Source organism: Cryptomeria japonica, chromosome 1, assembly GCF_030272615.1.
Source record: "Cryptomeria japonica chromosome 1, Sugi_1.0, whole genome shotgun sequence".
NCBI lineage: Eukaryota > Viridiplantae > Streptophyta > Pinopsida > Cupressales > Cupressaceae > Cryptomeria > Cryptomeria japonica.
The window spans coordinates 21,082,966-21,095,271 of record NC_081405.1 but is presented as its reverse complement, the minus strand read 5'-3'; positions in this window follow the sequence as shown (position 1 = coordinate 21,095,271).

The window sequence follows — 12,306 nt, the reverse complement described above, 5'->3', positions numbered from 1 at the left end:
TCCTCTCCTCTCCCCCTCTCCTCTCCCTCTCTCCCTCTCCCTCTCTCCCTTCCCCCCTCTTCTCTCCCTCTCTCCCTCTCCCTTCCTCCATACCCCTTTCCATAACTTTTTTAAGGCTTATTAGCACGTATGCGGTACTTTTTACTCATAAGTGCGTACGCGGGTACTTTTTACTCATAAGCCGACAATACCGTTGGGCTTGCCAACATTTTATGGCCTAGCAGTGTGTACGCAGTTTATAGACATAGTTTTAGTTGCCCAAGAGCCTCAATGGCCTCAAAAGAAGTTTTTGAGGTCGTTGAAGGCCCCACTAGAACTGTGTCTGCACTTCTATCACTGTTGTATACATAAAAGTAAGTGAATTTTTTGTTTTTTGCATTATTTCAAATGATTGAATTGTTGTTTTTATTAGTTTTTTGTTTTTGCATGGTTTCAAATGATTAAATTGTGATTGTTTAATAGTTTGATTCCAAAAAATAGTGATAAGATGCATACTTATGGTTATTTATTTATTTTTGAACTTTTCTTTACATATATATGTAATATGATTCTATTTAGGTCAACCAATCTCAACCATGGGAAAGAACAAGCGAGGAATAATGGAACAACGAGAGGCTCAAAAGGAAAGACAAAGGCAGCGTATGAAGAAATTGCGTGACATAAGAACAATGGGAGAAGAAGGTATGTCAACCTCAACATCTCAATTCGATTTACCAAACAAATATAATGCACCTAATGCAATTGAAGAAGAAACATTTGATAATTTACCGTTTGAACCTAATGCAATTGAAGAAGATACCGCATTGAATAATCAATTAAATGATGAACATATTACACCTTCTCTACTTGATGAATTGAATGTACATAATGCACCGATGTTAACACCTCCTAGAATCATTCGTAGGAAACCAAAGTATCTAATGACATTGATGAGAATATATTGAAGTCAATGCCCAATAAAATGAATGAACGAACTTGTAGGAGAATAGTTAAAAGAATATGGCAAAACAATTTTAAAAACTTAAATCAAACCGCAAGATGTCAATTAATTGTTCAAATGATTAAAAATTTGAATTTTAGAGAGACAATGAAAATTCTAGGCCTAAGATCATCTGAAAGTAATAATGAAAGAACTATTGTCAGAAGTCTATTTGATGCATATCAATCTATTGGTTCAAAATCACGTAGTAAAGATTCTAATGCTACTTGACGTGTCATTACATCAACCATAATGAGCAAGAAAATAAAAAAAGATCGTTTGATAAGCAAAACAAGTAAGTCATCGAACGTTAGTAGAACAACATTAAGTAAAGCATTAAAGAGGCGAGAACAAATAGAGGAACCTAACAATAATTCTCTTTGGGCATTCTCGGGTAGACTACCATGCAAAGACAAGGTTGTTGTAGATGCACTAAAAACATTAATTGAAAATTTTTGGCATGACAACACAAGAGTATCACCCAACCAAAGAGATGTTGTTAGAAGGCAAATTGGTTCTAAAAATCGTGAGCCACATGCGAAACACTATTTGGATATGACTCAAACTAAATTTTATGAAAGATTCCTTCAAAAGTTTCCTCAAATAAAAATTTCTCAAAGATTTGTTGAAATGGCAAAACCTTTTTATATTAAGATTAATCATGTACGCACCACATGTTGTTGTAGGATGCATATTGAATTTTCCATTCATTATGATATTTTTCATCATATTTGTTCTACTTTGCACACTAACGATGTTTTGCAGGAATGTAATATACAAGCACCTCCTAAGTCGGCAAGATAATTTATTTCAAGTGTGTTATGTAATAGACATGATGGTTGCATTTATTATAAGATGCCTTGTTTGGAAGGTTCTTGTGCTATATGTGGTGGTTTGCAACATTTACCAAGATGCATACATTTGGAGAGCACACATGAAATTGGTATGAAACTAGTTTCTTTTGGAAAATACAAGACAGACACATATGGAGTTAAAGATGGAAAAGATTTGAAGAGATGTGAGCTAGTGAAAAATGATATATGTGTAGCTCAATTTATGAAAATGTTTCAAGAGAAAATAGTTTATGAGTACATAATGCATACACATAGAGCTCGATGGTTAGATGAGCAATTCAAGTTGTGTAAGGACACATTTCCTCTTGGCACCATTGTCTCTATCGTTGATTTCGCTGAAAATTATACTCTACAACCTCAAAATGAAGTGCAATCCATGTATTATCACTCTACACAAGTTTCTATTTTTGTACACATAGCATTCACGCATGCAGATGATAGCACAAAGGAGGATAGAAAGGATGTAAGAGAGTATCACTTCTACATAAGTGATGATTGTACTCATTCATCGGAGTTTGTACAAGGATGCTTTAAATTTTTCTATGATAGTTTAAGGGAAAGGAACATACAATACAACCGACACTTAATATGGTCAGATAATTGCACCGCACAATTCAAGAATGCAAGGATGTTTTATTGGCTAACAAGGATGCATGTGACAAGCGGTGTACAACATTTTTGGAATTTCACTAAGGCTGGACATGGTAAGGGAGAGCACGATGGTGCAGGAGCATGTGTGAAAAGAGCCCTAGCCAGGGAAGAATTGAAGTGCGAAGGTGGTGCTGAGTTGGTAGATGCAGAAACAATTGTGCGATGGTGTAAGTCTACGATGGGTCCAGGTAATCCAGGTACGTCATTGGTTCGTAGATATTTTTGGTTGATTACTGAATCTAACATTGAAAACTATCTAGATTGTTGTACAGTTGCAGGATCGAGTGACATGCACTCATTTATGAGTTCAAATTCAAGTTCACTGGTAATTTATACGAGACAGATGGTATGTTTTTGCTCTTCATGCATGTATTGTTTGTGGGAAGAATGTGAATCAGAAGAGTGGGTTGACAAATGGTCTTGTAGACCGTTGGTTCCCATTGATTCGTATCAAATTCCCAAAGCACTATAATTGAGCCAGATGCAGACATCAGTGGATTTTGACCATGTATCTGACCTAGTGGATTCAGGTGATTTTTTGAGTTAATTTTTTTGCAAGTATTCTTTTTGGTTCATTTTGTTGTACATCATACTTTATTTTTGGTATTAATTAACACTTTATAAAATGCAGGTCATGTGTATGCAGTTATTGCAGAAGAGAACAATGAAGAAGGAACAAATTACTATTTGTGTCGTTGTGTTGAGCCTAAAAGAAAATTGACAACCACAATCATTGATGGAGAAGGTATTGAGTACCCAATAGGGTCTGTTGTCGTGACAAGAACATGGCTTCGGAGATACCCTATCAAGAATTCTGATGTTTGGTTGTTCGAGGACTTTGAAACACACAGACATATTCTTCATTTCTCTAACCTTGTTGTTGCAACAAATATTCATTTGATGAAGTATCGTGGTAGACCTCATAACAAGATTTTATAGAAAGTTCGTGAATCTGACCACAAGGCAATACTTGACACAATATGGGTTAGAGCCGATCCTGAAGGCTCACTTGATTGATTCTACGGTTCAGAGTAGAATGATTTTGAGAATTTTATATAAATCATCGACGAATTGTTCTATATTCATTTTTTGTATATATAAATGCCCATGAGCTGATTTTTACATGTTTAGGGGCATAATTTTGTATATTTAAGTGGCAATGAGCTGATTTGTACATATGTACATGCCAAATTTTGTATATTAAAATGGCGATGAGCTGGATCGCACATATTGTAATGCCAAATTTTGTATAAAAGCCCATGAGATGATTTGTATATTAAAATGGCGATGAGCTAAATCGCATATATTGTAATGCCAAATTTTGTATAAAATCCCATGAGATTATTTGTAAGACAATTTTTTGTATAATCAAATAGCCAAGAGCTGATTTGAATAATATGTGACAATGTTTTGTGACTATTTTGTGTGTCAATGTTTTGTGACTATGTTTTGAGTATATGTGATGTGTCCCTGGTCAATCATGAGCATTCTTGATTCTTGTATAATCATGGATAATTATTTGAGTCATTATCGGGTCATAGGGGTGATAGATTGAGACTAGATACAATTCGAGCAAAAATTGTCATTGTTGTCAAAAAAATTGTCAAAAAAGTTGTCAAGCAACTTCTACATTGCGTCGGTTGGGTATGACTCTCGATGTTCTGGTGCTTTAGGATGCACGACAGGGGCATGCCTAGCGTAAACATGCCCACCTGGACGCGCCCGCGATGTTGGTTTGTGCACACGAGGAACAGAATCAATTCTAGCCAATCTTGCAACTTTTCCTTGCAAGCAACTGACGGTTTTTTGAGCAGGCGAAAAAATGCTACTAATTGAAAATGGTTTCAAGTCGTCAAAAACCGAGATAGGCCATTGTAGAGGAGCCTCACGCAACCCCACGGGATCAAACAGATCGGCCGTATGTGTCATGGATTGGAAGAAACAGTCCGTCAAATTTTGACAATTTTTTGGACTCAAGGCACTTGAGAGATCTCACCAGTAGGGTATGACTCTCGACGTTCTAGTGCTTTGGGATGCACAACAGGGGCATGCCTAGCGTAAACATTCCCACCCAGACGCGCTCACGACGTCAGTTTGTGCACACGAGGAACAAAATCAATTCTAGCCAATCTTGCAACTTTTCCTTGCAAGCAACTGACGGTTTTTTGAGCAGGCGAAAAAATGCTACTAATTGAAAATGGCTTCGAGTCGTCGAAAACCGAGATAGGCCGTTGTAGAGGAGCCTCACGCGACCCCACGAGATCAAACAAATCAATCGTATGTGTCATGGATTGGAAGAAACAGTCCATCAAATTTTGACAATTTTTTGGACTTAGGGCACTTGAGAGATCTCATCGGTAGGGTATGACTCTCGACGTTCTGGTGCTTTGGGATGCACAACAGGGGCATGGCTAGCATAAACATGCCCACCTGGACGCGCTCACAACGTCGGTTTGTGCACACGAGGAATAAAATTTGACCATTGCGAGTGTGAGGGTGCTCTCGCACTAAACACATTGTTGTTTAAATTCATATTGTCGATTTTTGTTGTTTAAATTCATATTGTCGATTTTTGTTGTTTATATTCATATTGTTAATTACATATGCAAATATTCATTTAAATTTATAAAAGGGCAGCCACCAAATACAATGAATACACAATAATGAACTGAATACAAGGAGTTTTGTATGGTTAATTCAACATTTTAGAAATTTTATCAAATCATATTCCACGATTGCAATGCTTTATATCATATATTTTTGTTGTTTATATTCATATTGTTGATTACATATACAAATATTCATTTAAATTTATAAAAGGACAACCACAAAATACAACGAATACAAAATAATGAACTCATTACACATTTATTGGATCGAATATCGATATTTATATATATGAAAAAGGCATGTCTGCCAAGTCAATACAAGTATTACAAAAATGTGGCATATGCCATGTCCAAATCGATATACAATAAAAATGTAGAATATATCTACATGTATTGGTCATTCTATGACCAAAACTAACACTATATGATCCTAAACTTCTGGTAGATCATCAAAATCAAGCCTCTTCGACACAGTATGCGGCTTTGTAGATGGCTGCAAAACCACAATTCAAAAGCCAAGTTAGAATTCTTTTGTAGAAAATAGTTCACAATTGACATCATAACTATGCATTTAACTTTAATTCCTTTGCAATTGAAATGTAGATTACCTCATCGGTTGATCCTGGAGCTAATGTCTTCGCTCTCCTCTCCTTGTCACTCTTAGGAGTTTTCTTGAAGACATACTTAAATGGATCCGCGTTATGGCCGTACCGCGAACAAGTCTATTGCAGATTAAATGTACAATATACTAACATAAATATATCAAAAACACTTAAAAGCTATAATATAGAGAACAATGGCGTACCTGTGCCTCAGATGCTTCTCCAATGGACTGAGGATGGCTCACCATCGATGTAGAAACGGTCGCTATTACCTATACAAAAAATGTACAAAGATTAAATACAATTAATATAATGATAAGTATTGAAGGTTGAAAACAATTAATTTTACATATCAAACAAAAGTGTACTGGATCCTAATATGCTTCTCCAGTGCAAGGAGGAGGGTTCGCTATTGACAAAATAGGTATGGATATTTGCTGTATGAAAAAAATATAAGATTATAATATATCACAAGTTCACATGTACGTGTGCATATAATCATGAAATCAAGAAAATAGAGTAGAGATACATACCTCTGCCCTCTCTTGATTCATGGGCAAATCAGATGCATTCAACATATCCACAAAGCTCAATGGTTGTTGTACATGTAAAATAGACAAAAAACACTAATCAATCTACAAACCCCAACTAATACTTGATTTCAACATTTTCAAACAATTGTACAACTAAAAATGTGTTCAATTACCTTCTTCACACATTTTGGCGTCTTCGAGATATTCTTTTTCTTCGGACGAACCCTCGACATGGAGGGGGTGCCCTAAAAACAGAAAATTAACATGAGATATTAGTACAAATAATAAATTAAACATAATTTTACAAATCTAAAATGAAATGACTTGCATATTCCATCAAAACAATAGATAAAAAGAGTTGTACAAAATATGATACTGTATAACCTTGTAGGCCAAAATCGATCGCCGACAGCGTGATGTCATCAATCTGGGACATTTCGTCCCTTGTCAACACCTACAAACCAGAAATTGGACCAAGCATTAAAGATAGTATATCTTGTATTTTTTTGAATTCAAAGTGTACTATTCTATTTTAACATGTTACAAAATTTATACCTCAGGCGTCAAAGTTGCAGCTGTGGTAACTGGGGGAGGTGTATGGGATACCGCTGCTGCATCCTGAAATGCATATTATTTGTCTCAATTTAAATCGATGTATAAATAAAAATTCATTTATGTAATTACACAATTAAAGTGACTGATAAATAAAATGTTATGAATTCAAATCAACACACCTGTGTCTGTGGCTCATGGGCAAGCACCATGTCCATCAACTCATCTATCAACGCGACATCCTCAACCATGTGAGCCTAACATCTACAACTACAAATCATGCATAGATGATATGAGTATCCATCTGCACTGGCTGCATCATCTATCCTTGAGCATATCCCTGAGCAACTGACACACATATGCTCGATGGGCTCTCTGTCGCCCTCTAACGGCTCATCATCCAATACAATAGGGTGTGCTAATGATGTCCCATGCTGGATGATGGCACCAGTCAATGTTGTGGCTGCCTGAAGAGTCTATAGCTCCATCGACTCTTTCAGCTCTAATGGGACAACTTGATGCACCTTGGGTTTGGGTGCTAGGGGGCGGCGACTCTCTACAGCTAATCGCCTACGGGCTTCAGGTCTATCTTGGGAAGAGCCACCACCTCTACCATGAAACTCTCTCATGTCAAAATAATTTGGGCGCACATTGAGCACAAACTCACAATATATTTTTCTCAAAAAATATAATGGCACCTCATAATTATTACAAGGTGGATCGTCAAAGACCATCCACCACCTTTGCCAAAAAAGATTCTTCATCTGCACATTGGTACACCAATGTATGGGAAACCTCTTTGCATTAGGAGGTAATGACTGACCAGTTTTGGGGTCAACAAAAAGGGCACATATTTGTTGTTTAGAAATATTTTTGTTTTTAACTCCATCGTATGATAGCCCATTGGCATAGAAATGACGATACCTATCCCTAAAGCTTCCCCATTTGGTAATTTCAGTGGAAACAACTATGGCACCACTAGCTAATGTTTCTAGGCTAGTGGCGAGGGATTGGTGATGGTCAAGTTCAAAAGTTTTCAATTTTACAATCAGTCTATTGATTTTGGATGTATTTTGCCCTAATTGATTAATTAATTCTTCCTGTGTTTCGGCTGTGCGGTCAAAAGGAGGAATTGGGGGTTGTTCTTGTGTGTTTTCAGGAGGTGCATTTGGTTGTTCTTGTTCTGGATTAGAAGAATCTAGTTTTTGAAACAAAAAATGAAAAAACCTAATCAAAATTAATGAAATTAAATTCAAAATGTAAAACAAATTGCATAAACCAGAAAGAAAGACAAAAAAAAAAAAAACTAACCTTGATCCATAGCCTGAGGACAAATTTTGCACCCCGTTCGCGGTTTAGCTTAAAAAATGGGAAAAAAAGAAAGTAAAAAACGCGCTTTTTGGGTAAATGAGGACCCAGTTTTTTTTAAAAACTTTTTTCATTAGGCACCGCGTACACGGTTTTACTAGGATTATTAGCATGTATGCGCTCATTTTCCTATAAGCAGCGTGTACGCGCTAATTTTCCTAGGTGTAGCGCATACGCGCTCAGTTTCCTAAGCTTAGCGCGTACGCGCTACCTTTTCTAGGCTCGGGAAGAACAAACCTAAGCGCGTACGTGGGAATTTGAAATTTTAAAACTGTGTACGCGCTGCCTGTTTTTCCAATTTTTTTTGGGTGGTGTCCACTTTTCTGACCACCATCTTTGTGCACATGCCCCACATAGTGAGGAGAAACATAATAGGGCCAAGGAGCGCTAAGGCTCTACTTTAGCATCCAAATTTGGAAAAAGAATGAGATCATGTGTGATATCAATACGATCTCTATAATATAAATCTTGAATAAATTGTTTAAAGGGAATGCAATCAGCATGAGAGTGAGAGTGACTTCGGTTAAAGTGACAAAATGTGTCCTTATTTCCATGCTTGGAGTTGTTCATATATCTTATGTAAGGAAAAGTAACATTTTTGTCATGCTTAAGTCTCCAAAATATTATTTTTGCTAGATTCATACGATTAGGCCTTGTGTCTTGTTGGGTAGGAGGATAAGATTTGGCAACAAAATAGGTAAGAAAGGGGGAGGAAATATTATGACTTCTCTAGTGCATTGTGAAGGAGGTTTTATAGGGACTTTGATTCCTTGTTCTATCTTTCCAAGACCTTGTCCTCTATATCCTTGTTTAGAAATCACATCACAACCAACCTCATAATGTGTTTGCAATTGTAAAGGGAAAGGACTTTCAATATAGACTTCATTGAAGTTTGTTGTGTAAGTGTACTTTGAAGGACCAAAGGGATGAATACATGAAGGGGGATGGATCCTTGTAGGGAGATTCTTATTCCTATCATCATTATTCATGCCCTCTTTGTGAGATTAGGAAGAAGTGTTCTCATCATCTAAATATTCCTCTCTAAGTTCAATGTTATGTTTGGTGATATATCATGAAGGAAATGCATAACATCATCTTGTCTTAAAACATGTTGATGGCTTAGATAATTTCTTGGAGAATGAGGAGGATCTAAAGTGATAGATGTATTAGGAAGTTGATTATTAGCTTGTCCCTTTTGCACCAAAGTACCTTTGTGAGTTCAGAGGATTCATCATTACTCTTCAATGCTACATCTCTATTGGAGAGATCACTAATAAAAGTATTAATTATTTCCTCACAAATAAAAAATACTCTAGGAGAGGCACAAATATGATTCATCTCAAAATCATCCTTAAGAGGATTATCAATTGTATCACTTGAAACATCCACTAAAGTTTAATAAAATCAAAACTTTCCATGAACTTATTTAAAAATATCATATAACAACATGAAACATGTATGAAAGCTGTAAGAAATGAAGTGAATGTAGGAAACATTTTTGAAACCCTTATGTAATGCATTAAAGTGTTATGAATGAATGCAAGCAACATGAAGTGAAAGAAGCCATTATCCAACATATGATATTAGTAAATATAGCTAATAAACAATATAATCACATGTAAAATAGAAAAGCAATAAGATTTTTTAAATTCCACTGTGAAAAAACAAATCTGAAAACACACAATTAGAATTACGCAAAATATTAGAAGCATTAGGTTCACCAAAATGTAATATGTGTGGAACAAGGTTCACAAATCTAATTATGTAAACTAGGTACCAACTCATTGAACCATTTTAATTACATTAAGAAGATCCAGTAGAGCTGATAGGGCCCTATTGATTTTTCCTCCTCGTTTAAAGTTGACTTTGAGTTTGATACTTGAAATGATAAGAACTAGGGCTAATGATGAAAAATTAAGAGTAATCAACATAAACAAACAATTTCAAAATAGATATGTAGACTTTGAGTACATATCTAAAAATAGAAAATAAAGAAGAAACTATGTTTGCAATCTAAGCTTGAAAATGTTGGACAATGTGGCTAGGAACCTTAGTCCTACAGGTGCCAAATGCATTTATCATAAACAATTTCAGAATTAGGATGACACTTTGAGTATCTACTTGAAATTTCATCAAAAAAGTGTCTAACTATGTGGCTAAGCCATATTGTCCAAAGTTTTCTACTTCTTTAAAATTAGGTTTAATTCATCTTAGTTTGTATTTTATGGATCTGTATTCCTCATCTTTTGAATCTAAAACTTGCAAACAAGAGAGAAAAAATGGTGTTGGGTTGATAGGGGTTTGCCTTAGTCAAACTCTAGGTTTGAAATTAACCCTTAAAAAAATAAATGAAAGGAAAGCTCTAAAGTAAAATGTTGGATCCACAATATTATACCTCAAGCTTGATGTTGTTGATAATGATGATGATGCAATGCTCTTTGAATAAGACCCACAAATGTTGATGTAATGACATGATATGGCAAGGCTTAAAGAATCAATCATGAAAACACACTTGCATGAAGATTGTTGCAACTTATTGTGTCATAATACTTAGACCTGAAGAAATTCACACATAATACTTGCTTTGGAATATACTTGAATGCTTATGTGATGCTTAGGATGAAAATGAATTAGGAAATATGCTCTTATATAAATTTCCCAAGGTGTTTCATAAATTAGGCCAACCTCCAATGATCATATTAAAATATTTGGATCAAGAATTAGCTAGCGAGAACTGGTACACCAAAATATTTAAAAATGGGCCCAAACTTGAGGGACTATGGTGCCTAGCATCCTAGTCCACTAGGACAAGGATGCCTAATGCCTTAGTCCACCCATAAAGAGGTGAATCAAAGGTGGCAAAGGTGGCAAAGGCTTACTCGAGCTTAGGACAAAGACCCAAATCACCATATGATCATATGACATCAATTTTGCAGTGAAAAAGCCATAAATATGCTTGGAAAAGAGCTAGGAGGAGACACATTAAGGCAAGGGCACAAAAAGGAGTATAAAATTGTAAGGGGTTACAATTTACAACACTACATGTAGATAATCAGCTCGAGGAAGTTACTCATCTTGTGCCCCTAGAAACAAGTTTGTAGGATATGCATGCTCTCATCTTATGCTTTTGAGTGATATTGAGTTATCAAAAGTGGTTAGTGTCTCTTCGTGGGCTCTACATTTCATGTGTAGACAAGGCACACTAGGGTGGGCTCACTATTGTGTACACATCTACTTGAATGAAATAGGTTGTCCATGTGCATGGTGTGTCTTCTTATGTGAAACCCATAATCATCCTTTTAAATACAAAACATTTGCAACATCCATCCCAATTCTAAATTAAAATTAAAATAGAACACTACAAAATCTTCATGCAAATGTTGAAACCCAACACTAAAATCCATGAATCTAAGTCCAAAATCTTTAACCATAAATTCAAATCCATCTTCTCAATTGTAAACCATAATGCAAACTTCAAATCTAAAATCAAACCCCAAGTCCAAAATCTAAACCCTAAATCCAAATCAAAGCCCAACTCCTAAACCAATCTAACTTTTAACCTAATTTCAGTTATAAAACCGAATCTTAATCCCAAATCAAAACCAAATTTTAAATTGAAAACATGATTCAAACCCGACCATCATCCTTAATCCTAACTCAGAAAACTTTGGCGATATTAGCTAGCAAATCAAACCAAAATAAAAACACCTCATTGAACCATAATCAAGCTTACTTGAGGACTTGCCAATCTTAAGTTTAGCTGCCCAAACATCCAAGCTCTCCTAAGTGTGAATAAACCACCCACATGCATCTATCTTAATTGTGCTCATTAGGAATGTTTTCTTTGCCACCAACCGTTAGAGTAAGTCTGTTATTAGCTATGCAAGATTTGCTGAATAAACCCATAGTTGCCTTAATGAATCGCTGCTAGTCTACCTCTAGTTATGAGCCAAACCAGTGTTTGGGATAGGCTAAATTCTTTTCATTAAAGCGTGGGAATTATGATGGGAAAATTCTTACAGCTTTTATTTCGTATTCGCATGCTATGCAAGAAAAATAAGTCATGTCCTTCTCTCTGTCCCATATCTACATTATGAAAAAGAGACATAAATCTTAGTGAGAATCAAAGGTACAATTCATCAAATAAAAGGAAACTAC